The sequence below is a fragment of the Odocoileus virginianus genome, chromosome 2 (assembly GCF_023699985.2).
Source record: "Odocoileus virginianus isolate 20LAN1187 ecotype Illinois chromosome 2, Ovbor_1.2, whole genome shotgun sequence".
NCBI classification, from domain to species: Eukaryota; Metazoa; Chordata; class Mammalia; order Artiodactyla; family Cervidae; genus Odocoileus; species Odocoileus virginianus.
Window position 1 is genome coordinate 8,248,340 of NC_069675.1, and position 26,924 is coordinate 8,275,263.

At 39.1% G+C, this 26,924-nt stretch overlaps 1 long non-coding RNA gene across 1 annotated transcript in view; it reads left to right on the top strand.

The window, feature by feature from the left end:
* The window catches only part of LOC139037067 (uncharacterized), a 173,734-nt gene that overhangs the window by 138,721 nt on the left and 8,089 nt on the right, over positions 1-26,924 (top strand). Inside the window, exon 3 of the long non-coding RNA XR_011489859.1 lies at positions 21,170-21,284. This is a non-coding gene — a long non-coding RNA (uncharacterized lncRNA). The remainder of the gene's footprint in view (positions 1-21,169; positions 21,285-26,924) is intronic.

Below are 26,924 nucleotides of genomic sequence, written 5' to 3' on the forward strand. Positions count from 1 at the left end.
AACACAGGAGTCTGCTGAGACAATGTAAATGAGAAGAGGGGTTATGCTTCGCTTTTGAAATGCTTTGCCCAGAAGTGACACGTGGCCTTTCTTCCATGTATCATTGGCCAGCCCTGGTTATTTTACCACTCCACGTCAAGGAAGTAGCAAAGTGTAACTTCCAGGGAGCTACAGACAGGGAGTATAGGGCAGGGTGGTTGATTCATAATGTCTTCCCCCAAAAAACCAACAGCAATTAATTTGTTAGGTATTGGAGGGTTTTCTATGCGGTGCTGGTGGTAAAGAATCCACCTGTCAATGCAGGAGATGTAAGAGACATGAGTTCAATCCCCGGGTCAGGAGGATCCCCTGGAGGAGGGCATGGCAACCCACTCCAGTATTCTTGACTGGAGAATCCCATGGACAGAGGAGTCTGTCAGACTTCAGTCCATGGGGTTGCAAAAAGTCAGACATGACTGAAGTGACTTAGCACACAAGGGTATTGGAGATGTTAGAAAAAGCAGAAAAGGGATATGAAAAAAATTTTTATAGACTCTTTATATTGGTGATTTTAGGGAAAGCAGAAAAGGGATATGAAAAAATTATAGATTCTTTTTTATAATCAAATATTAAATTAGAATTTTAATATCTCACAAAAAAGTTTGAATAATTAACTGGGAACTTTAAAATCTCTAGCAAATACCTAGTTTGCATTCTTCCCCTTTATAGGCCCCCATTTTACTGAGGTATGACCAAAAATGCTGATATGTGCACCATATTGGCACACATTGCCAAGGCTAGTCCTCAGCGTCCTTATATTTTATAATTAAACTTCCTCTGCATATGGCAGACTTAGCCTTCCTATACCTGTGTGACCCCTGAGTCCTGTAAAATCTTTGCTTCATTTAATCCTAGAGTGCTTTCTACAAACTTTAACTGTGATGTTGATACTTCATCTAAGTCGCCTCCTACATCTAAAGACGGAGATTTGTAGTGTCAAAAGTTCATTTGGATCCTTCAGTAGAGTCCCCACTATATGTGTGAAGGCCAGTATCCAGGGCGACTCTAAACATCAACTCACCTATCTTTGCATTAAACTGTTTGCTATGTTAAATTGAACAAAAAAGCAATCAAGCACCATTTGAGCTGCTGCTGCTAAGACTTGTCCAACTCTCTGCGATCCCATAGACTGTAGCCCACCAGCCTCCTCTGTCTATGGGATTCTCCAGGCAGAAATACTGGAGTGGGTTGCCATTTCCTACTCCAGGGCATTTTCCCCGGGATCAAACTTGTATCTCTTGCATCTCCTGCATTGGCAGGTGAATTCTACACCCCTGGATCACATGGAAAACCCATAAACACCATTTGTAGTCTTTGATATAGAGTATGAGGAGAAAAGACACTCTAGAAAAAGACTAAAGGGGGTTTTTCTTAAAGATATTCTATATGGAAGTAGAATTCAGAACTGTGTGAAAAAAAAATAAAGGGAAAATTTTGGTCAAGGATTAAAACACATTTCTGAGTGAGAAATATACAGTGTTTTGAATCCCTTGATTACAATTCCAGAATCTGATAGAAGAAAACAAGTATTTTATTTCTATTAATTGAGACATGAACTCACTAGAAACCAAATTCAACCTGAACTGAGATTTTTAATGTTTAATTCATCCCACTTAGTGTAAATGCCCATGTGTTTAATTGTAGAAATGTTAAGATATTTGTTTATGGAGTATTATCTCAGAGCCTAGTAGTTCAGTTTAGTTCAGTCGCTCAATCATGTCCAACTCTTTGCGACCCCATGGACCACAGCATGCCAGGCCTTCTCCTCTTGCCCTCAATCTTTCCCAGTATCAGGGTCTTTTCAAATGAGTCAGCTCCTCACATCAGGTGGCCAAAGTATTGGAGTTTCAGCTTCAACTTCAGTCCTTCCAATGAATACCCAGGACTAATCTCCTTTAGGATGGACTGGTTGGATCTCCTTGCAGTCCGAGGGATTCTCAAGAGTCTTCTCCAACACCACAGTTCAAAAGCATCAATTTTTTGGTGCTCAGCTTTCTTTATAGTCCAACTCTCACATCCATACATGACCACTGGAGAAACCATAGCCTTGACTAGACAGACCTATGTTGGCAAAGTAATGTCTCTGCTTTTTAATATGCTGTCTAGGTTGGTCATAACGTTCCTTCCAAGGAGTAAGCGTCTTTTAATTTCATGGCTGCAGTCACCATCTGCAGTGATCTATACATCTATACATCTATATTACTATTTAATATATGGGAAAAACCATAGCCTTGACTAGATGGACCTTTGTTAAGCCTAGTAGGAATGCAATTAAATCTAGAATATGCACAGATTATACTCAGCTCCATGGGTTCCCTGGTGGCCTCAGTCTGTAAAAAAATCCACTTGCAATGCAGGAGACCCAGGTTCCATCCTTGGGTTGGGAAGATCCCTTGGAGAAGAAAATGGCAACCCACTCCAATATTCTTGCCTGGGAAATCCCACGGACAGAGGAGCTTGGCAGGTTATAGCTCCTGGGGTCACAAGAGTCAGACAAGACTTTGTGTCTATATAACCACATAGCTGATTTAGAGTGTTGTATAGCAGAAACTAACAAAACATTGTCGAGCAATTATACTCCAATAAAATTTTTAAATAAAAAGAAGAAATCTGTGTTTAAGTTCTGGTGTACTGATTGCTACCGACTCAATCCACTTTAGTTGCTCAGTCATGCCTGACTCTTTATGACGCCATGGACTACAGCAAACTAGGCTTCCCTGTCCATCACAAACTCCTGGAGCTTGCTCAAACTCATGTCCATTGAGTTGGTGATGTCATTCAACCATCTCATCCTCTGTCATCCCCTTCTCCTGACTTCAATCATTCCCACCATTAGGGCCTTTTCCAATAAGTCAGTTCTTCACATCAGGTGGCCAAAGTATTAGAGCTTCAGCTTCAGCATCAGTCCTTCCAAAAAATATTCAGGACTGATTTCCTTTAGGATGGATGGTTGGATCTCCTTGCAGTCCAAGGGACTCCCAAGAGTCTTCTCCAACACCACAGTTCAAAAGCATCAATTCTTTGGCACTCAGCTTTCTTCAGTCCAACTCTCACATTCATACATGACTCCTGGAAAAACCAAAGCTTTGACCACACAGACCTTTGTTAGCAAAGTAATGTCTCTGCTTTTTAATATTCTGTTTAAGTTGGTCATAACTTTTCTTCCAGGGAGCAAGTGTCTTTTAATTTCATGGCTGCAGTCACCATCTGCTGTGATTTTGGAGCCCTAGTAAATAAATTCTGTCACTCTTTCCATTGTTTCTCCATCTGTTTGTCATGAAATGATGGAACTGGATGCCATGATCTTAGTTTTTTGATTGTTGAGTTTAAGTTCTGGTGTAGTGATTGCTGGTGTACTAATTACTATTTAATTGTAATTTGCCTCTCTGTGTCTCATCTCCTTCATTTGCAATGTTGAAAGCCTTTGTGGCTCACAGTTTTCCAAGGTGCTTTCTTCTGCTAGCGCTCTCTGACTTTGCTAATTTTCACTTTCTATCCTCTAAATTCTCCACAGTGACTTACTTCAAATACCACATATCATCTCCTTTGAAGCAAATCATTTTCTAGTGAACAGACATAGTCCTGAGCTCCCCAGGACCACACAACTTCCTTCATGTCAAATAAGGTGTGATGAATTTATTTAGGGGATTTATTTTCTTAATCCTAGAGTGTCCACAAAACAAAAATATTGAAATGTTAAAGCAATTGAAGATTGATTTAGACATAAAATGAAAAAAAGAACTTCAAGTTTGTATTTTCAAATTAGCTCATGGTTCTCCCAAATCATTTGGTTCTTATTTTGGTTTTTTAATATACAGCATAAAAACTTTTAGACCTCTACAAGAATTGTGGTTTAGACTAAAAGAAATACTTTATGATGTTGTCTGTGTAAGATGGAAAATAATACTTTATTACAGATGTTGTGGTTGTGTCCCAAATTCCCAAATCAATGTCATTTTTGTTAGAAGTGGTCGATCTTATTCACACAATAAAATAACTCATTTGATTATTCCCTATGATGTTCTTATGTACATATTATGAGCCAGACTCTGCTCTTTTATACGCATGAAAATTCCTCCTAACTTTAATGCCTTAAATTGAATGTAATTGATTTTTAATTAACTTTATAGGAGGGTATGTGTGTGTCTGTGTGTGCATACACATGTGTGTATGTGATGTATTTCTTTGTGCTCAAAACCTGACTTTATAAATTTAAAATAATTTATTTTAGAAAAATTTTAAAAAGATATTTCTACATAGCTTTTTACTGTTAAGACATAGTTTTAAACAAAAAATCTGGAGTATCTTTTATTTCCCTTGTGAAAATAAAATAACTTCATTTATTTCACTGGGAGTGAGTAACACTTTAAAAATACACTTAAAACTTTAGAAGGTGTCTTACAAGTTGACACTGTGTCAGTTAGTTATTGGGCTTTCCAAGTGGTGCTAGTGGTAAAGAATCAACCAATGCAGGAGACTCAAGAGACATGGGTTTGATCCCTGGGTTGCGAAGGTTCCTCTGGAGTAGGAAACGGCAACCCACTCCAGTATTCTTGCCTGGAGAATCCCATGGACAGAGGAGCCTGGGGGGCTACAGTCCATGGGGTCGCAGAGAGTTGGACACGACTGAGCAGCTGACCACAGAGCACACACGGCAGTGAGTTCCTGCCACCAGCAAGCCAGCACAGATCTTAATGACCTAGGACAGCGACAAGTTATCAGTCCTCACGACTCCCTGGGTGGGCAGTCCTGACACTTGGCTGCCTTCAGTAGGATGATCAGCTTGACTTAAAGGTTCAGGATGGCCTTGCTCACATGCCCCACAGATAATGTAGGCTATTGGCTGAGGTTCTTTCTCCAGGAGGCTGCTAGTCTCCCTCTGGGCTCACTGACGTCACATAGCATGCTGAATTGACATTCCTGAGTGTCCAAGCAGATGCCGCTAGGCCTCTCAGTGTCCTGACACCAGAACTCACACAGTGTTAGTTTAATGACTTTCTATTGTTGAAACAAGGGAAAAAGACAGCCAGGATTCAATGGGAGAGCAAGATGCAACATCAAGGTGGTGGACGCAGGGTGGTATAATTCAAAGGAGATCTTATTTGATTGGATATACCACCAGACATCCTAAAATTTGTGAGACTCTAAAGGCCTTCTTCAAATTAAGTTTCAAATTTCAGTTCTGAACTGAACTGAACTGAAAGGCCTTCTTCAAATTAAACTTTTCTCCCCTAACTTCCTGCATTCTTTTCCTTGAGAGTGGCATGCTCTTGTCATAGTTTACAAAATCAAGGGGAAACTTGATTTTGGCTGTTCCGGGTCTTCATTTGCTGTACGTGGGCTTTCTCTAGTTGCAGCCAGCAGGGGTGCAACTTTCTCCATTTTGGTGTGTGGGCTTCTCATTGCAGTGGCTTCTCTTGTTGTAGAACACAGGCTTCAGTAGTTGTGGTACACAGGCTTAGGTGCCCCATGGCACATAGGATCTTCCCAGGCCAGGGATCAAACCTGTGTCCCCTACATTGGAAGGTGGATTCTTAACCACTGGACCACCAGGGGAGTCCTCAAGCATGCTTTTTGCCCAGTCATCATTGTACTGTGGTACATTATTCCAAGATGCTAAACAAAGGGAACATATAAAATAGTGTGGTAGATGAAGTTGACTTCTTGGTATTCTTGAATTCATGCACATTACAGAGTGGAGAAAAAGTCATAGGAATTTTTTTGAAGAGTTTTTCTTTTACTTTTTCCTGTGCTATCGTCAGAGTCCGTCACTTCAAGGCCAGTGAGTCCTATAAGGGCAATGCAAGTGGTGTACCTTCAGGAAATACTCCAGGTGTTCAAAACATCCACTTGAACTCATTGCCAAACTTCATGCTTCTGCTCTGAATCTTATTTATATTGTTTTCATCAGCTGTGTACTTAATAGATTTATAAAGATAACTCTATCCAAAGCAGCATGATAAAATATAAATTGTTATGGTCATATAATTCTATTTTTGGAATTTCAGTGTCATATGTTCTTTTATTGGAAGATTCCATTATTAATAAAAGATTTCTCAGTCCTGAAATACATCACACTAGGATAAACTTCTTTAACAAGAGTGGAATGGAAATGGAATTTGAGAAGAGAAAGAAACCTTATCAAATTGCTGACAATGCAATAAATTCTGTGCATATAGATTTGTGTGTGTGTGTGTGTGTGTGTTATAATGGATGACGTTCCAAATCAGATCCCTATGGTATTTACATTTCATTGGATGCATTTTGGGCTTCCCAGGTGGTGCTAGTGGTAAAGAACTTGCCTGCCAATGCAGGAGACATAAGAGACGTGGGTTCTATTCCTGGATCAAGAAGATCCCCTGGAGGAGGCCATGGCAACCCACTCCAATATTCCTGCCTGGAGAATCCCATGGACAGAGGAGCCTGGTGGGGTACAGTCCATGAGGTCACAAAGAGTCAGACACTATAGAAGCAACTAAGCACACAGCCTGGACACATTTTAAAGAGTCACGCAGCATTTTCATTTTAAAATGTCAAGCTGTGGTACATATACACCATGGAATATTACTCAGCCATTAAAAAGAATTCATTTGAATCAGTTCTAATGAGATGGATGAAACTGGAGCCCATTACACAGAGTGAAGTAAGCCAGAAAGATAAAGAACATCACAGCATACTAACACATATATATGGAATTTAGAAAGATGGTAACGATAACCCTATATGCAAAACAGAAAAAGAGACACAGATGTACAGAACAGATTTTGGACTCTGTGGGAGAAGGTGAGGGTGGGATGTTTCAAAAGAACAGCATCGAAACATGTATATTATCTAGGGTGAAACAGATCACCAGCCCAGGTTGGATGCACGAGACAAGTGCTCGGGCCTGGTGCACTGGGAAGACCCAGAGGGATTGGGTGGAGAGGGAGGTGGGAGCGGGAATCGGGATGGGGAATATGTGTAAATCCATGGCTGATTCATGTCAATGTATGACAAAACCCACTACAATACTGTAAAGTAATTAGCCTCCAACTAATAAAAATAAATGAAAAAATAAATAAATAAATAAATAAAATGTCAATATTTGCAACAGATCTGAAAATGCATTCTTTGAAAATATTTAAATGGTGAGAAAATATTTTGCATATCTACCTGTTATATGCTAGAGGGTATATAGATGCTCCAAAATTTTAGGTATTATGTAAATATCAAAAATATTGGGAAATCAGTCATTCATAGTGCAGTCTAATAGTCTTAGACTTCAGGGGGAGACATACATTCACTGAGTTGGCTGGAAGAGGTTGACCAGGCCCTGAGATGCTGTTCATGTCATCACAAATTTCACAGGGCTTAAACCAGGCTTAATATGAGTAATTTGTAATAATACTAGCCTGCATAAGAACCCCCACATCTAAGACTGTTCAGCTTAGTAACATCTTAACAAAAATCAGGTTAGTTCTCAGCTTTTTGTAGATATTGTTTAGGTGTGATCCAAGGAGATCCATGGTTAACTTCTTTATAGTCATGGAATACTTTGAGAATCTAATAAAAAATATGGACATTCTCATAATTTATACTATCTTTGGTCCACATCCACATAAATGGTTGTATGTGCTCACAGGCCAAAGATTGCAGAATAATTTCTAGGCTTTTTGAATGAGGTGCCCAGGTTTTCATGGATCAAATATAAGTGCAGCAGCTCTAAGGGAAAATTCTCACACCTTCCACCTGCTTTGAAAGTCCCCCTCACTGTACATTATGGATATTCAGTATTCAGAAAATATTAGTCGATGATGATATCAGATATTTGTCTTCCTTCATATTGCTTTTTGATAGTCATTTTCAAGCAACCTAAATTCAGCATGAAAATATCATTTTGGAAGTGGATGAAACTTTCCACTTTCAACATACTTTTGAAAGCATTTTGTAATAGACCAGACTGACTGAGGAAACACCTAGCAGGCTGAGTCCTGTTCCGTTTTGAACATACTACGAACAGATTTTTGCTTTCATACTTCAAAGTATTCCTGTCTCAACTCAGGATCAAACTTTCCACAAAGCATTACTTTTATGCAACTTAGTATTTTGCATACTGTACTTTAACATCATGATGATCAAAAATAAGACAATTAAATCTCCTGTGTGGTTCTATTTACTTTCCTCCTCCCTTGCTTTTAGTTTCAAAGGTCGCCCCTCTCTCCAGTTTTATTCATTAAAACCCAAATCTTAATTTTGACTATGGGAGGTGCTAGCTAGATAAGTTTATCCTTGTTCTTTGGGGAAGAAAAATACCATATGAGTTATAGACTTGTAATTATCAGTACTGTAAGGTCCCTAATATAAACATACAAATTACTTTAAACACTATATTTTTCTTAATTTTAACATCCTGAGGCCCACTAGGTGTAAGGGCTTCCCTGGTGGTTCAGAGGGTAAAGAATCTGCCTGCAATGCAGGAAACATGGGGTCGATCCCTGGGTCGGGAAGATCCTCTGGAGAAGGTAATGGTTACCTACTCCAGTTTGCTTGCCTGGAGAATCCCACAGACAGAGGAAACTGGCGGGCTACAGTCTGTGGGGTCACAAACAGTCAAACACGACTGAGCGACTATAGAGTTAATATAAATATAAAAATAGTGTATTTTCTGTAATAAATACAAAATAACTTTTAAAAAATATTTTGTGGCTTTGTTTCACATACAGGCCTCCAGAAATAGCCATGTTCACACAGGGTAGTGTTTTTGAAGCAGACAGCATGAATCTCTTATACATACTTTGCTATTTTCACCAGATAAAAATTGGATGGTCTATCACGGATACTCCCTTGTCAGAGAACGTTCAAGGATGTGGATGCTGCCTCCAAACTCCTTTGTTGGTTTAGCTACAATTATATTTCATTGATGTTAGGTGACAACCTAGGAAACTCATGGCTAAGTTGGGCTGATTGCTGTGAAGTGCAAAACAGATGTTTATTGAGTGCCTAACACACGCCAGGCCCTGTTTTAAGGACTGGCATCTTACGTAATCCTCATAACGACCTGAGGAGGTAGGCATGACGACCCCATTTCACAGATCTGTGGACAGGGGCTCAAGGACTGCGGCCTCTTCCAACCCCACGACAACAGATGGAATCAGATTTCAAATGCATGGGGTCTGGTTCTAGCCCCATCGGTATTTAAATATAAAGACAGAGTAATTAAAATTAAAGAAAGTTAAAAATTTGGTTTCTCAGTTTCACAAGCCAAATCTGATCTAAATTACTTGGCTTTACCAGCCACTAGAAAAAATTAAATTGCACAGTTTTTGACCATGTGCAACCCCATGGACTGCAGTGCAACCCCAGGCTCCTCTAGCCATGAGATTTCCCAGGTAAGAATACTGGAGTGGGTTGCCATTCCCTTCTTCAAGGCATCATCCTGACTCAGAGATCGAACCTGTGCCTCCTGCATTGGCCAACAGATTCTTAACTACTGAGCCACCAGGGAAACCCCTTGTTAACTGCAAAAAAAGGTTAATCTATAAATGATAACCACAATACTAACTTTGCTGATGATTCTCTCTTGTTGACAACAATTAATATTTGTCATAACATAACCATGACACAGGCAAAAAGTTTTCATTGACAAAATCCAAGTGACAAACACCACATTCTACACACAGACACTCAATAATGCCTGAAATATCATGAAAACGTGCCGAAACAATTAACCAAATTAAAGCCACTGCCAACTCATGTCTCTCCAAAGGTGGCTCATCAGAGAGTGTGAAGAGATTGCAAAATTACAGTTCAGAAATTTAAAGGAAATTTCTGCCTACATTTTAATGCTTAATAGCAATTGGAACATTGGGACTATGGCTTATAAATATAATAATGTGAAGACAAGTATTTTTAAAAAAACACTTGGCATTATGTATATTTAAGTTAAAAATTAGAGGATACATTTTGAGGCTTGGGAGACAGAAATAAATTTTTTATAGCAAATTAGGATTAACAATATCAAATTTCCCAACTATTTCAATGAATTTTTCAAATTATTTTTCTTTATTTTATAAAAGACAGCACAGTGGCATTCATTTAAATTGCAAAGTCTCCTTAGCAGTTTAGGAGGCTATTCAGTTGAAATGCAACACTGAGGAGAAAAAGAAAAAAAAGGCAACTCCACTTACCCATAATGGCACTAAAATACCTTTATAAATAGAGTGGAGTGAGCTACAATTTTAAATGGCAATATGATCCCAATGTGAGGTGGTCATGTGATAATTTATAGAGAAATTAGAGAAATTTACTATCTGTGCTAGTTGTCTAAGACTAATCTCCCCTTAGAATTCTAGTCTTAAATTTAAATTAACCACTTCACAGTTTGTCTTTGAAGCTTCCCTGTGACATGCAATATGTAGCATTTTTCCTAATGATGCTGGTGCATTAAACCTGTTACATCTACTTATATTTGGGTCAGAGGATTTCTGAATGGGAATTGATACTGGAGCTCTCCTGACAAGGCTTCCTAACTTCTCGTCTTGTTAACAATGATGAAAACTGTGGACATCTTGTTATTTGCAGAGTTTAGGAAATAAAAATGTCTCCTATCGTCTCCGAGACATTTAATGAAGTCTCTTTACAAATACAGAAGAAAAGATTAAGCAGTGAGTTCACAATGCTAACTGTTATGATCCTGTGTCTTGCAATCCTCTCTGACTTTCCCCCCTCTCTCCCTTCTTTCAAGTGCCTGGTGCTGAAACTGCAGCCCCAGCTCCTGTTGGAGCCTGGCCAGCATTGGGGAGCTCTCAGAGCCACCCCGGCTTGATCAGGTCCAGGTAAGCTCAGGGCACGTGCTGAATGCAAACCTGAAGGATGCCACGGCTGCTGCAGTGAGTCTCCCGGGTTTTATAAACGAGTGCCCTTTGTCGTTGCGGCTGTTTTATAAATGTCAGGAGAGTACATTTTAACATCTTAAGTTTTATTATAAACCTGAAATATTTACATGACCAAGAGCAAACATTCAGGCTGATGGTTCTTTCTCTGCTGTCTTCCAAAGATAGGTGTTTAAGGGAAAAATAAAAACAGTACGAGAATGATTGCATTATGAAATTTAAAACATGAGGTAAGGGGAAAGTAGACACAGACTAAGTTTTTTTTTTTTTTTTGCATTATCTGAAAGCTTATGCTTTAAGTCACTTTTAGAAAGAATGACAGTAGTATCCATTCCTTAAGAACTTAGCCTAAATCTTTTATGTTTGTTTAGAATTTTTGTCAAGTTTCTCCACAAAGTATAAATACAAGAATGTATGATCTAAAGTACTGATGGGATCCAGGTCTCCAATTAAAAACTCCAGCTACCGGTAACAAATACTGCATCTGTTCAGGGTAAATTAATGATGAGTGAATTCTGACTTTTACATTTTTATATATTTATACAAAAAAAGTCTTAAAACTGAACTATTACTACAGCTCTATAGTAAAAGGCTACAATAGTCTGTAGAATATAAAAAAATTAAGTAATACATTTTATTCTTCACATATTTCCATTTCCTGTTGTTAGAAATAAGAATTTATTTTTTACTACTGAAAAATTTGGGTACTTGTCTGCACCCAAATAGTATACAAAGTGAAAACATCTAAAATTATTTAATAATTTATAATGTTAATTTTAACTTCAATATATTGGTATAGTGAAATTAAAATAATTATGTAAACTGATAATTTCAGCTCATTTACACCAAAGAATTAATTCATTTATCATTTGAAACTGTGGCTGAGGGAAATTAGGAAATATTTTAAAATTCATATCAAATCCAAAATTTTCAAGCTTATAAATTCAGACAGTCTCACTTGAATCCTCAAATATCTTAATTTGCTTTGAAGAGAAAGTATTTTTTCTTTCATTCATATAATTCAAAACAGCTAAACAGATTCTACTTCAACAATTTAAATGATTCACATGTGTGAACAAATATGGAAAATCTAAGCCCCAAACAAAATTGCAGACTTAAATTATAATGATAATTTAAAATGTGTGTAATGTAATTATAGTATAGGGTCTGCTATAATGAGCTCGGCGATACTATATCTATATCAAATGTGTTAGGACGGTGATATTAGATATGCTTTTCTCTGAGCATTTTTTTACACATTTCTGAATTATGATACCTGTGCCAGAATCAGCCTACTGTATCAAGGATTTTTTTTTTTTGGATGGAGAAATGAATTTTTTAAATTGTCAAAACATGATAGAGCAAACTTCCATTTTCCACATAGGATGTACTAAAATATGAATATCAGCTATATGTGAATTTTAAATGTATAAAGATAGTCTTGTATTCATTTTGAAGTATCTCTAAAAGAAAGTTAAGGATATATAAATCTATAAATCAGATTTAATAACTGCATAATCAGAGAAAATTGTGGATCTATTAACTGACCTTTTTATACAAAAGTATTTTCTTAAACACATAAAAAATACATCAAATAGTAATTCAGACCCTCTTTTGACAATCACAGTTGTTAATTGCTAAATTAATATTGCATTGTTAGATTGATAAACACAGACTGTTGCATCATTAAAAAATTTAGTTCAGCAACAGAAAACTTCTATTTAGCTAGTAATGTTTATGTGTGTGTCTGTGTTAGTTGCTCAGTCAGCCCAACTTTTTATGCCTCACTAGGCTCCTCTGTCCATTGGATTCTCCTGGCAAGAATACTGGAGTGAGTTGCCGTACACTTCTCCAGGAATCATCCCGACCCAAGGATTGAATGTGGATCTCCTGCATTGCAGGTAGATTCTCTACCATCTGAACCACCAGGGAAGCCCAGCAATATTTATGAAAGTGAAAGTGAAGTCGCTCAGTCGTGTCCAACTCTTTGCAACCCCATGGACTGTAGCCTACCAGGCTCCTCCGTCCATGGGATTTTCCAGGCAAGAGTACTGGAGTGGGTTGCCATTTCCTTCTCCAGGGAATCTTCCCAATCCAGGGACTGAACCCAGGTCTCCTGGATTGCAGGCAGACACTTTATCCTCTGAGCCACCAGGGAAGCCAACTGTAATGTTTATAGTGAGTAGTTTTGTGACAAAATTGTTCATTTTTTATGACAAAATATGAGGAATCATTCTATTTGCTGTTGAATAGGAAAGTACAGCTTGCATTTAAGTCATTAATTCCAGTCTGAGGCAGGAAAGCAATGCAGTTATCTTGAATAGTGATGGACAATGCACAGCAAACTCAAAGATGAAACAAAGATGGCATAATAGTCAACTATTTATATCCAAATAGTTATCCATCCATCCCTGTCTGTCTGCCTATCCATTCATCTATCCATCAAACAACCATTGAACAAAGAACTACGATGCACAAAATCCTAGTGCCAGTACGATATGGTGGGTATACTTATCCTCTAGTGGTGAGACATGCAGAAAATTAAAATACAGACTTTGGTGAAATAGTGCTACATAATATGTTTTTTTCTCCCCCGCCCCACCCCTGTGGTGGCCCTTAGAAAGGGGTGACAAATCCAGAATGAGATAACAGAGGAGGGTTCCCAAAGGAAAGCACAAGTGAGTCTCAGTGGGTCAAGCGTCCTGCCTTTAGTAACAGGCCAGCTTTAGAATCTCCTTATTGTTCTATGAGCTCCGAGCATGGATTGAAGACCTGGTTGGAGCTGTGGTGCACAGGTTTAGTTGTTCTGTGGCATGTGGGACATTTCCGGATCAGGGATTGTCTGCATCGGCAGGTGGAATCTTCATCACTGAGCCACCAGAGAAGCCTTGGTCGCTATTTTGCTTTTCCCTAGAGGCTCAGTGGTGAAGAAGCCTCCCTGGGTCAGGAAGATTCCCTGGAGGAGGAAATGGTATCCCACTCCAGTTTCTTGCCTGGGAAATCCCGTGGACAGCGGAGCCTGGTGGGCTACAGTCCGTAGGGCGGCAAAGAGTCGGACATGTCTCTTTATAGATACATCTGGGTCTCTGTAAATATTTACACCATAAATAAGGACAGGAGAGCTGTCCAGGCAGAGATAAGCCATGTGAGGCTGAGTCCGGAAGAAGCTACAGGTGTGATTGGATGTGCAGAGCTGAGTGCTATAGTGGGGGGCAGGGCATGCAGAAGGGCCAGATGGTGAATCATATGGAAATTGTGAAAACTGATGCGATAACATCTCCTTTGCTTTGAACTCTGTTGAAAAAGACAAGATTATGTTTAGACTCTGAGACCTGAATCAATAAAAGAGCAGAGCGATCCATCCAAAGGCGGGAGATTGAGCTCTTTAAATGATGCATATTTCAGAATATCTTTTCTTCTCAAAGAAGTCTTGGAACAGAACTAAACTGCCCTCCTAGGAGCAAGGAGCATTTTCCTTATAGTTAGCAACCTTTTACTGATGACTAGATTCCGAATAAACAAAGAACAGGCTAAGTAGATCTCGTCTGCAAATTTGTTACTGCTGCATTCTCTGTAGGAGGTTCCCCCCCTTCCTTCGAAGCCTGCCAGGTCCAGGGCCTGGCCGCCAGGTGTGGGCCTTGACTGAGGAGGCCAGTGTAACCTGCTGACCCCACCCCCAGCCCTGGTTTCCGGACTTCCTTTTTATCTCCCTTCTTGCCTGCTCTTCCACTCTCTCTCCCTAAGACGCCTGAGAAGTCCTGGGCTGAAGACTGGCCGTCTACTGTCCCCTTGCCCTGCCCCGGCTGGACTTGCCGGCTCACCGTTTCATGCCCCTGTTGACCCTGATCTTGGATTCTGATTCAAGTTGAGGGAACGCCTCCTCTCTGGTTTCTGATTGTGGCTGGACTTTGAAATGACATGTCACCCTTCATTTATCTTTTTCGGGCATCCAGATTTGGGCTTTCTGACACTGCCAACCCACCTGGGATGCTGACGCTTAGTTCCAAACTCCAAAACCTTCCTGGTGGTATTTATTTATTTATTTAGATGATGCACATCAGTTTTCATGCCTAAGAAAAGTAATCTCCGATTTCTAACAGTTCACAGTCTGGACAAACATGTGCATGCTAGGCCTCTCTGTCTCATGAAATTTTACTTTACCTGCTGGACTGAATGGAAATTGACAGACTCATCTCCTGAGGATGGCCCTATCTGTGGTGGACAAGCAAGTCCTCCTCTACATCCAAAAGAAGCTTGATCTTATCCTTTAAAATAGAATCCATTTTACATCAAAGCTAGTGTGCTTAAAATCAGATTACTTTCTTTTTTTTTAAAAAAAAATGATATTTCTTAAAACCCTTACAAAAAATCTTGAGCAGATAGCTTTTTTCCTAGTCTGTCTCCCTGCAATTTTGGATTGTACAGATTAGAGTGAAGTTATGTATAAACAGAAGCTTAGACTATTCCTTCGCAGCAGAAAAATTCTTTCTAAAAGCCTGCTGCTGCTTGTGGTGAGAAATATGTGAAATAACTCTTTTACAAAGTAATAGAAGTTTGAAGTCAAATTATGCTAATTTTTACATAAATAGATACAAATTAAGGGAGTAATAAGATGCAGTATGAATCATGCTCAATCTTCTTAGACTGCCCTTATGGATAAAAAGATTTTTCTAGTTAGGAGATGGAAAAAATGATATGTTAAGTGATTTCTCAATTGCCAGTTGACTCATTAATACACGTTCATCCACTAACAAAATCACCTCTCTTCCATTCTTACAAGAGTTTCAAGCAAAAAATAAATTTACCCTTCTGTCCATCATAGTATAACATCATTTGTTGCTATCACTACCTTCTCTGGACATAAAGTCCTCTCATGTAGATTAAACTATATCAACCACAGCTATTGCATAAATAATCTAGAGTTTTCCAGGGTTTTAAAGTGCTTCAGCAGCGTGAATACATTTTTGTCTTAAATATCAGTTCTCCAGAGTCAACTAGTTAACTCCTGCTGTATCTTTAAATGAATCTCAAAATGTGAAATGACTCTCATAGCTCTTCCGAAATACTTAAAAGGAGTTTTTTCACATCACACTGTCACTTCCACAGTTTTAAAGATTCTAAGTGCTGATCTATGTTTTCACCACTATTACCACCAGCTCTATCACCATCATTTTACGTGTGATTATAATTGACTTGCTTGAAGAATGTAGTTAAATGCTGAAATAAATCAATGGCAAATTATATGTGAAAAAAAATGTATAGCAAGTGTTTATCAAATTGGCTTTAGTCTCCTTTTCCTTAATACTCTGTGCATGCTGGGTGTCTCTCTTCCTTCTTGCCTCCCTCCCATTTATTTTTTGCTTTTTTGTTCTTTTATGTCTTTGATTTTCTCATTGTCCTCTGTCTTTTTGTCTTATCTATTCTTTGCCTCTGCTGTCCTTAGTTTCAAATTGCAGACTCATTCTGCTTCTTCCAATATCAGATCTGCTCTGCATAGCACTGAATCTGCCTTCTTCTGACTATGATTTGAGAGAAAAGATAATATGTTTAGGAAAAGACAGAGGAAAAGATATTTGAGAAAGTTTATTTCCTCCTTATGCTATTTTGTCCTAGCTGCTTCATGCACTGCGTCTCATGATTCTGCTAAAACTTACAGAGGGTCCAAGATGCAGGACTAGCCTTGGAGTTGATTGTTAGAAGCTGCTGACAAACAAAAATAAGCATTAAGAATTCTTTGAGGATCAGTACTTTCCCCAGTGGTTCAGATAGTAAAGAATCTGCCTGCAATGCAGGAGACCTGGGTTCAATCTCTGGGTCAGGAAGATCCCCTGGAGAAGGAAATGGCAACCCACTCTAGTATTCTTACCTGGAGAACTCTATAGACAGAGGAGCCTGGCAGGTTACAGTCCATGGGGTCACAAAGAGTTGGACATGACTGAGCGACTGACACTTTCACCTTCCTAATAGGTTCTTGGGCTTCCCAGATGGCGCTAGTGGTTAGGCAGATTTCAGAGCCTGCAAGTGACAAAGTTGAATGAGGTGACCTGGGAGGTCATCTCTGTGCATATTTTTATATTAAACCCTCCATTGGTGCCAACTGCCTGTCTTCTGTGTGTTTGGTTGAAGCTGGTGCTAAAATCCTTTACGTAAATGGTGCCTATGTCCCCAAGTCCTGTCTAACCAGAGTCCTCACACTTCCTGGAATCCTTGACCTGCTTAGCAGACATGTGACCCCCTGTCCTGGGTGCGTGTGTGTATCTGTGCATGCCCGAACTAGCCTGGCTCTTGAATGTATGTAGACAAATTCACAATGTTGTTTCATTGTGATTTATGATTTGTTTTTGAAATTGCAAAATCACTTTGATGTGAACTGCTGTTCTCTGAACCCACTCCAGATGTGTTTAAAACTCCACATTTGTCAAACAAAATTTTTTTTAGAAATATAGTAATGGTGAATATTAAGAAAAGAGGACTCATGAGTCCTCTGGGTTTGGCAAATTCTCTTGGATGGTCTTGCAGAATTTTTTTGGGCGGCGGGGCGGGGGGGGGAGCCGGGAATGGTGGGTTGGTAAGATTTGTTTGGCTAAGCATTTCTCTCTTAATTTTTAAACTCCTGAGTATTCCAGGGGAAACAATCCATATGTTTCTGGTTCACTGCCTCTTAAATCATCAAAATGCTGTTTTCCAAAGGCTCTCTAGTGCTGAAAGAGGTTTATCAGACACTATACAAGTTCTCCAAAGTGTTTTTTGCCTCAACTTATGGATCCCAATGGACATGAACTCAAGATCCTAGAGTTTGGTTCTAAATTTAACATCAAGAGAGCTTGACTGTGACCCAGAGCAGCCCCGGCTGCTAAGAGTCCTCTGAAATGCACCACATTATTGGAAGAACACATGTGTTGAATGGAACGTACAAATAAAAGTGCACCAAAAAAGTTAAGCTTGAAGAATTGATGGCAAACCTTCCGACCAATGACTGTTGTATACATTTCTATTTGATTAGCTTTCCTTTCCTTGTTAATTTCCTCATCCCTTCCTCCTTGCTCCCTCAGCTCAATTGTATCCTGGGTAACAACATTTCATATATTAAAAAAAGGAAAAATTTTACGAAGTACTCTAATAATCATGTGAGAGCAAAAAGGATAAAGAAAAAGGCATAAGAACTTATTGTCTGAATGCATCTTGTAATTTCCATAATTCACTAAAAAAAAAAAATTCACTCCCTGCCAGCATATTTGATTTAACACCATCCAAAGTGTAAGGTTACATGGAATAAATAGCTAATTGGGTTAATTTAATAGCAGGTTAAATCTTTCTTTTATTTTGTCTAAAAGGCACATTAAAATAGTGCAATTTTCAAGTGGTCTTGGAAATCTAAAGTAGAGTTTCTTGATAAAAAAAAATATATAGCTTTCCCACTGCTGGGTTTATAGTGGGAGTTGCTGGCAGGCTTCCAGTTCACCGCATGAAAATCTAAGCTCCCTGTATAAGTGCAGAATTTAGTGTTGGGTCTTAAGGTTTTGTTTGGCATCTTGCCAAAGATGTTATGCATTTAGCTGGGAAAATTGCCTGGAAGTTAATTGAGAGGAAAACACTAATATACAACCTCCCCCACCCTTAAGAGAAAAAAAAAAAGTCATGGATATGCATACAGTGCTGTTCATTGATAAGATTTGTATGTATACAATAAAGACTTATAGTAAAGTTGATCCCAAGATTGCTTAAGATGGATTTTCACTGATTATCCACCCAACATCTATATGCTCCTTTGTGAACGTCCAGATTTTTCCTGGGATCAGGGTTTCCCCACAGAGCCTGCTCATTAGAGACACGGAGGTCATTGAAGTCCCTTTAAAAATGCTACTTACTAAAGGATGGATGATTATTCCAGAATTCAGTAGAGGATATATATTAATTCCATCTCTTAATTAAAAGGGTATTTTGATGTAGGAACTCAGTCTCTTCCCTCCAAATGAGATGAGTGAAATTGACTCTGGGACCCCTCCCCTGAGAACCACCAGTGCCTGAGTCACACTCCAGGTCTGGTCTCTGCAGGGCTGACAGACCCGTCTTAGTCGAGACTTCATGACATTTACTTTGTCAAGAGTCTCAGGACCCGAGTTTTGCTACCCTATCAGCCAGCTTGTGTTTTCCCTCTAGTGCTTTTAAATACACTGCCTCCTTTTAACCTGTGATCTTTTCCCATTTGTGGCATCCACCCCCACCCCCAACTTGATTTTGTTTTTTCTGATAATGATGACTGTGAACTGCCGGAGTTTCCAAATAGCTAAAAACTGTATCTCCTTCTTCAAAATGAAAGGACAGGGTGTAAGTTGTAGATGTGTGTTTATTGTTCATAGTAGATTAAATGTATTTGGGAGACCCCACTCATGGCATTATCTTATGTGTGTAATCAAATCACAACTTTCAGCGCCTTTTCTCCATCCATACTTTCATCCTTTTCATAGTCGTTTTAAGCCACGGATACAAAAACAACACTTCTCCAAACCGGAGTCCATCCTGAAGCTAGAAAACCCTGCTCTTCAATGACAGAGCTCCCAGTAAGTGGGCTTCTTGGTCACTTTCAAAGCCTTTCATGACGTTTCTCACTGTGGTCTTAAAAAAAGGGCTTGAAGTCGGAGGGCGAGAAAGATGGGGGGAACAAGGCTGGAGGGGGTGCGCTTCAGGCTGCAAAGTGAGGGAAAAGTGATCCTTTAATTAAGATGAGTGTTCTTTTGTACCTGGACTGTATCTCTTGGATGTGTTAGAGACAGGAGTGGGGCAGAAACAATGCAAGTTTGCTACTGTATGAATTCCCTCTCCTTTCCCTTAATCCTGTCCTTATTGGGGCCTCGGGTGGAAAGCTGATAATTTTGGTGATCCCTAAAAGAAAGGCCAGGGCTTGAATTCCTGCCACCATCGCCTTGATAATGAACAGCCCTAATGAATGCGGGTAAGTGGTAGGACTCTGTGACCAGCTGCATCAGGGCAGGTAATACAGCTCAGATTTAATTGGGAGCAGGTATTGGAAGGCTGTATTACTTTAATTGGTGAGGGGTTTTCTAAATGGAAAGGACAAAGTATAATGGACAAATTGTGTTGTACAATAGCACTTAAGCTGGGGTTGTATGCATTCGTTAATCTGCTGAGGAATGAGGCAATTCTAAACAATTTTCTCAGTGAAACCAACTTCAGAAAGCTTGTCCCTTTTGTTCTCCCTTGGGAAAATGTAAGATTGAAACAGAAAATACCTTTACCGAGGCAATCATTTGCCACGTGTGGAAAGCGGATACAGCAGTAAACTATGAAAAAAGGGATCTTTGTAGTACAATAAAGGATGGAAAAAGAGATAAAGCTCGGGATAAGAGTGGGCCTGTCACTGCCTCTAAAGGAGAAATAAAGTGATGGCGTTTACAGTGACAGACAAGCCTCTAAAGAGAACGCACGGCAGTTTAGAGAGGGAAATTTGATATTTAAAAGAAAGAGCTGTGATAATTAAAAGTAGCATTATATGAAACTATTATACATATCATTAATGGCAGAAGGAAACCGGCACCTTTTCAAAAGTTAATGATTTCTACAAAACTGTTCTTGAAGCCTTACACTTTTAAAAAGACTATATGCATATAAACTGGCCTCACAGGTAGTATTTCTGATATCCAACTTTCCTGAGAGATATAAAAAGCGATTCAATCAAAATTATACCCCAGTCACGGTGTGGCTGGGAAAGACTGAAGGCAAAAGAAGAAGAGGGTGACTGTGGATGAGATGTTTAGATAGTATCACCAACTCAATGGACATGAATCTGAGCAAAATCTGAGAGATAGTGAAGGACAGGAGAGCCTGGCATGCTGCAGTCCATGGGGTTGGAAAAAGTCTGACACGACTTAACAGCTGAACACCAACAACATGCTGTTGCATCGTCCATGGACCAGTTCCCCAGTCTGGTACAGCTAGGGCAGAGACCAGCCACGGAAACATCGCTGTAAAAGACTCTTATTGACATGTGGGTATAAAATAAGTCGTGTGTTATCACCATATTTTCCTTTGATAATTTACATTTGAAAACATCAAAGAGCATATCTTTGGAATGGCATTTATGAGGGAAAAATATTGGTTCCAGGTTTGTGGTTAAGGGACCAGCTCTGATGAGCCTGGTTAGCTGGTTAGGTCTTCAACTGGTTTAAACTTAATGGTTGGGGGGCCATTGTACTTGAGCTCTTTTAATGGGGCTCTTGCACTTGTCTATTTCATTACAGGTGGGGAACCTGGAAAGATTGAATGTCCTCTGAGTTCATGGGGCTTTGGCAGTGGGAAAGCTAAACAAAACGGAGCACAGAAAGAGTGTGAGACAGACTTTCCCAAGATCCCCAGGTGGGTTTCATATACTGCCTACCTCAAGAGCGAGTCTGGTTCAGCTTCCCACACTGGCCATAAGGGCCAAATTATCTTACCCCAGCTATTGTTCCCTGCTAGAGGCAGATCTACAAAGCTATGGTCAGTATAAAGGATTCTTTGGGAGGAAAACAATTTTGCTATCTGCTCATCTAGATCCCCATTTTGGACAGCACCTACTTGGCTTCAACCTCCTAAAGTGCAGGTAGTGATGAAAAAAAAGGCCCTTTGTGGGAAATCATATTTATTCTAAAAGTAAAGAGTAAACCCAGTCCTGGCTGTTGGTGCATCGTGGTAAAATCCTGCTTGGAACTCATTTAAAGATGCTGTAAGCCAGGGCTGGGAAAGTTTGAATGTATAAGGAGAAGGGGGTGGCAGAGAATGAGATGATTAGATAGCATCACTGACTCAATGAACGTGATTCTGAGCAAACTCTGGGATATAGTGAAAGACAGGGAGTCTGGCATGGAGTCGAGAACAGACAGACACAACTTAGCAATTTAATAGCAACAACAATAAAACCAGGGGTCCCCAACTTCTGGGACCTAATTCCTGATGATCTGAAGTGGAACTGATGTGATAATAGAAATGAAATGCACAATGAATGCAATGTGCTTGAACCATCCTGAAATCATCCCTCCAACCCCTGCCCATAGAAAAACTGTCTCCTACAAAACCAGTCCCTGGTGCTAGAAAGGTTGGGGATTGCTGCTAAAAACGCAGAGAGCAAACCAAAACTAGTCACAACAACACGGCCACAAAATACGTTCAGGAATCTCAGTGCCTCAGCACGTTTCAAAAGGTGTTATCGTGGAGACTCAAAGTATTACCAGGTTTCTACGTTAAAAAATTAGAATCTGTCAAACCCCTTGAGGGAAGAGAGGAAAGAAAAGTGGAGAATAAATAACTAAGGTCCCAAGTTTTTCTTTTAAGAAGTATGACATGTGGAGCATCACAGAACTTACTGATATTGAAGAGGCACCTCCTAAGCTTTCAACTGTCTGTGTGTGTGTGGTTTGAGCATGGCTGAAGTTGGTGAAACAAGCCTATGTTATATACAAGGGTGACAAAAACTAAGGGTGACAAAAACTAAGTCAGAAAAAATGCAATTAGAAAAAGTCAAGTTTGGATTAAATCGCCTACCCCTAGGCCCCTAGAATTAAACTGAATTAGTCTATCCTTTTGGGCTTCTCTGGTAGCTCAGCAGGTGAAGAATCTACCTGCAATGCAGGAGACCCTAGTTTGATTCCTGGGTCCTGAAGAACTGCTGGAGAAGGGATAGGTTACCCACTCCAGTATCCTTGGGCTTCCCTAGTGAGTCAGCTGGTAAAGATTCTGCCTGCAATGTGGGAGACCTGGGCTCGATCCCTGGGTAGGGAAGATCCCCTGGAGAAGGGAAAAGCTACCCACTCTAGTATTCTGGCCTGGAGAATTCCAAGGCCAAAATTCAAAAAAAAAAAAAAGAGAGAGAGAGATCCTTTTTTACCTAGGCCCATCTCTCCTTACCAAAAGGACAGGGAAAGAAGGTGTCTCTTGGTAAATAACAAAATAATAAATATCGCTCAGTCGTGTCTGACTCCTTGAGACCCCATGGACTGTATAGTCCATGGAATTCTCCAGGCCAGAATATTGGAGTGGGTAGCCTTTCCCTTTTCCAGGGGATCTTCCCAACACAGGTATTGAACCCAGGTCTCCTGCATTGCAGGTGGATTCTTTACCAGCTGAGCCACAAGGGAAGCCCACATGGGCAGCTCTTGGTAAAAGTCTTACACAAATATGTAGCTAAATGCCATCTAACATTGGTGATACCAACTTATATAAAACCCCACTACCCTCGAACTATTTACACTGGCCAAATGAATAATAAAGAAGAACCTTGGTGCATACATGTAGATGCACACAGACACACAACCACACGTGGCAGATATAGGTTTTATGGAATGCTTTTTTTTTTTTGAAGATTTTTTATGTGGACCATTTTTAAAGTCTTTATTGAATTTGTTACAATACTGTTTCTGTATTATGTTTTTGGTAGTTTGACCACAAGGCATGTGGGATCTTAGCCTCCTAGCAAGGATCGAACCCACACTCCCTGCATTAGAAGGAGAAGTCTTAACCACAGGACTGCCAGAAGAAGTCTCTATTGAACTCATACCTTTTATGAGTTATTTAATTCAGCTGATTGACCTTGTGTTCTTATCAACAACAAATGCAGAGATCGTAGGACTGTTTTCAAAATATTCGATTAGAGGCATAGCAACCGTAAATGTCAACCAAAAAAAAAAAAAGAGAGAGAGAGAGAGGGACTTCAATTCAGTTTGGTAAGGGAAAATCTTGCAGATGTAATGATATACTTTTTTACTATTGAGTTATCCAAAGAATTGGTCATCAAGGAGACAATCAGAAGAGAGGACCAAGAGAACTCTGGAGTTGCATGAGATGAAATCCTCCATATGTAGATAACATCTCCAGGGACTTCTGCATCTAGATTTCTCCCCATCATCCTTTAATCTACACTTATGACAATTCTAATGGCTACAGAGTACTCATCCTCTAATGTCACACGTAAGGAGAGATATTCAATGTAGAACATTTGTGTTTAAATTCGATGTTCAACACTTATCACTTATGGTATTATTTACACAGAAAGAGAGAGAAGGACACAGAGAGACACACGCAAATGGTTAAACTAAATATCAGATGTTATATAATATCAAAGACATCAAATTTTAGAAGAATATTACGGTGAAATTTCCATTTTTTTTTCAGTAAATGGAATACATGGAAAAGAGGTCTTAATTTTAGGAGCCATGTGGTTGTTGCGGTTTAGTCACTAAGTCACGTCCGACTCTTCATGACCCCATGGACTGCAGCACACCAGCCTCCCCTGCTCCCCACTATTTCCCAGAATTTCCTCAAATTCATGTCCACTGAATCGGTGATGGTATCTAGTCATCTCGTTAACACTTTTATGAGACTGAGGGATAAAAGAGCTTGAGAATCTCATTGAAAAAGGTTTATACTGTCAACTTTTTCTGAGCAGCTCTGTGTATAGGTATGCATGGCCACTAAATTAAATTATAAAGTAGCAATTTTACATATTATCTTTATTTGTGTATTTAGCTAAGACATATATAGGTATAGAAAATATGATAAATAATGTCTATGTGTCTTCTGGAGGATTTAAAAAATGAATTGCACTCATTCATCAGCATTGGTTTAAATCTGAAATCTCACAAAGTGAATATTTACTGACTATTCTATTTTGGCATTATTCAACTAAGTCTGGAGCATACACAAATTTTGTGCTTTTATATGAGATGTAATTAATCAATGAAATGAAAAGAACTTCTCAGGGGAAATAGCCTTCATCTGTTTGGAATAGAAATTGAAACTTGAGAAATGAAGGGAAAATGAGAAAAACCATTGGAGCTTCTTTTAGGTTGAAAACTACTGTAGGGTGTTGCAACTGAGACCGCTAGCTTAAAATTAAGAACCTAGAAATTCTGCTCACTGCATCAAAAGGTCAAATAAAACATCCACTCCACCATCCCACAGTAGAAGAAAATAAGCTTTCACTTTCAAAACTCTGGTGTGAAAACATTTTCTACAAGAAATAGAAACAGTAAATCTATGCCACACTCAGTTTGAGGGGCTGGAATTCATTTTAACTTGGAATGCTTTGTATGTCTCAAGCTGGATACCCCGAAGAGATCTCGCAGAAACAAAGATAAAACTATCTATACGCTAATTCTACAACACAGGACATTCAGTTCACTTATGGAGAAAATTAAGGTGGGGTGAGCTCACAACTCAAAGATACAAACCAGATAAGAAAATGTACCCATATCAAGAGAACCAGCAGTCACAAACAGGAGAATTGTTATTCCCAAATGCCTAAATTAATATCATAAAATTAATAGTCTGCAAGTGAGAATAAAATACTGACATTCAAAATCATTAGAGAAATAGAAGCTGGAATGGAAATCACACTGAAAGAGAAGCAAGTTATGGGAAAAATTTCAGAATTTTGAAAGAACCACATAAAATTCCACCATTATACTACCCAAACTCAAAAAAAAAAAAAAAAAAGCAAGAGTACTTATATCCTTAATTCCACGAAATGTCTAAAATATGTATTCATAGAGCAAACTAATGAATTTGTTTAAGTTTTGTGTTTTACCTTCATAGGTTTTCAATTTTAAAGGATGGCAATCTATACATAGGGCTTCCCAGGTGGCTCAGTGATAAAGAATGCACCTGCCAATACAAGTCCTGGGGTTGGGAAGATCTGCTGGAGGAGGAAATGGCAATCTGATCCAGTATTCTTGCCATGGAAAATTCCATGGACAGGGGAACCTGGGGGAATGGAAAAGAGGGGGTTGGAAAAGAGTTGGGCATGATTTAAAGTCTGAGCATGATCTATACATAATATTAAGTAATCACTGAAAACATCTAGTAACAATGAAAAGAAAAAAAGAAGTGGTTCACAAAATGCTGAACTTGAATACAAAGACTTTGGCCCCTTCCTAGAGGTCTTAGAAGATAATGAGAGGATAGATAAAAGATTTCTCCATTTGTCTAGATGGGAATCCTTGGGAGAATGAGGTCAGCAAAATGATTTAGTAGGAAACTCCACACATTTTTTTCCCAACAACAACAAGTCAGGAGGAACTATGTGAATCAACTTCATATGAGTTCTGGAGCACAATCAGAAGTTCAATCAAGTTAATTAACAATCAAGTTAATAAACACTCCATCAAGAAAAAGCCATCTTCAAAATGTTCAGGAGTTTTATAGTGTTTTTGCTCTGCGTTCATTTATCCCCTCCCCAGCACACACAGGTCTTGACTGTGAAACCTGGTTACCAGTACCCCTCCTTCAACTGGAGGGAGCAGAGAATTTATTTTCAAATTACCGTGTATGTTTATTCTAACTCAACTGGGGATACATGAATAGCTGACTTGATCATCTCTGTCTCACATAATTTGGAACATAGGTAGGACATGCAACCAGAACTACTCATAAAAGCTACAAAGGACAACAAATCCAGACACCTATGACAAGAGATTCTGAATGGAGATCTACAACAGACCAACTAAAGCCCAGAGTTAAAGCTAGAATTGGACTCTTTGGGAAATTAGGGCATTCAAAGGCAATTGCATATGCAGGAGAATTTGGAAAGTCATGTGAATGAAGTGGCAAAAGCATGCTCATAAGTCCTGAGAAGATTTTAACTTTCTCCTCAGCCAATCTCTAGGCTCAGAGCAAACCTAGATAAGTACTAAAGGAGTGCATCCACACAGAGCTAGTCTTTCAAGACTGAGAGAGTTGTTTGTCCTTTTTTATTGTTTTTATTATTTTTGGTGATAGTTGTTTGCTTTTCTCTTTCAGCTCCTGGCTTTCAAGGAAATCTTTGTCAAAACATTTGCCTAGCACAAGATTAAAAAAACAAACAAATAAACAAAAAAATGAGTACATATAACAAGGAATAGTCTTTAAAAAAAATAGCTTGGAAAAGTCTCAAAATAAATGGAATGCAACAGCCTTCAATGATCAAAACAATAACAAAAAACCAAAATAAAGAAAACGCTAAGGAGTAAATAGAATCTGAGTTAC